This window comes from Sinocyclocheilus anshuiensis, unplaced genomic scaffold, assembly GCF_001515605.1.
Source record: "Sinocyclocheilus anshuiensis isolate Anshui unplaced genomic scaffold, SAMN03320099.WGS_v1.1 scaffold68, whole genome shotgun sequence".
Taxonomy (NCBI): domain Eukaryota; kingdom Metazoa; phylum Chordata; class Actinopteri; order Cypriniformes; family Cyprinidae; genus Sinocyclocheilus; species Sinocyclocheilus anshuiensis.
The window spans coordinates 233,993-234,240 of NW_015555741.1; positions in this window are offsets into that span (position 1 = coordinate 233,993).

The following is a 248-nucleotide window of genomic DNA, read 5'->3' on the forward strand; positions in this document are numbered from 1 at the left end:
TAAAATAAAAATGTATTTAAATAATTAAAATATATAGATTTTTTCTTTATTTTTACCGTTTTATTTCTAATAAAATGTTTTCCAATCACTTTTATTAAGTCAAGAAAAGTCTGTATTTATTTTAAAATAACTATTTATTTAGATAAAAACTATACACACATTTATTTTCATTTGTATTTTTGCATCTTTATTACTCTGCATTTTTATTTCTCAGCATTTTTTAAAATTATTTTATTAATTTAATTATT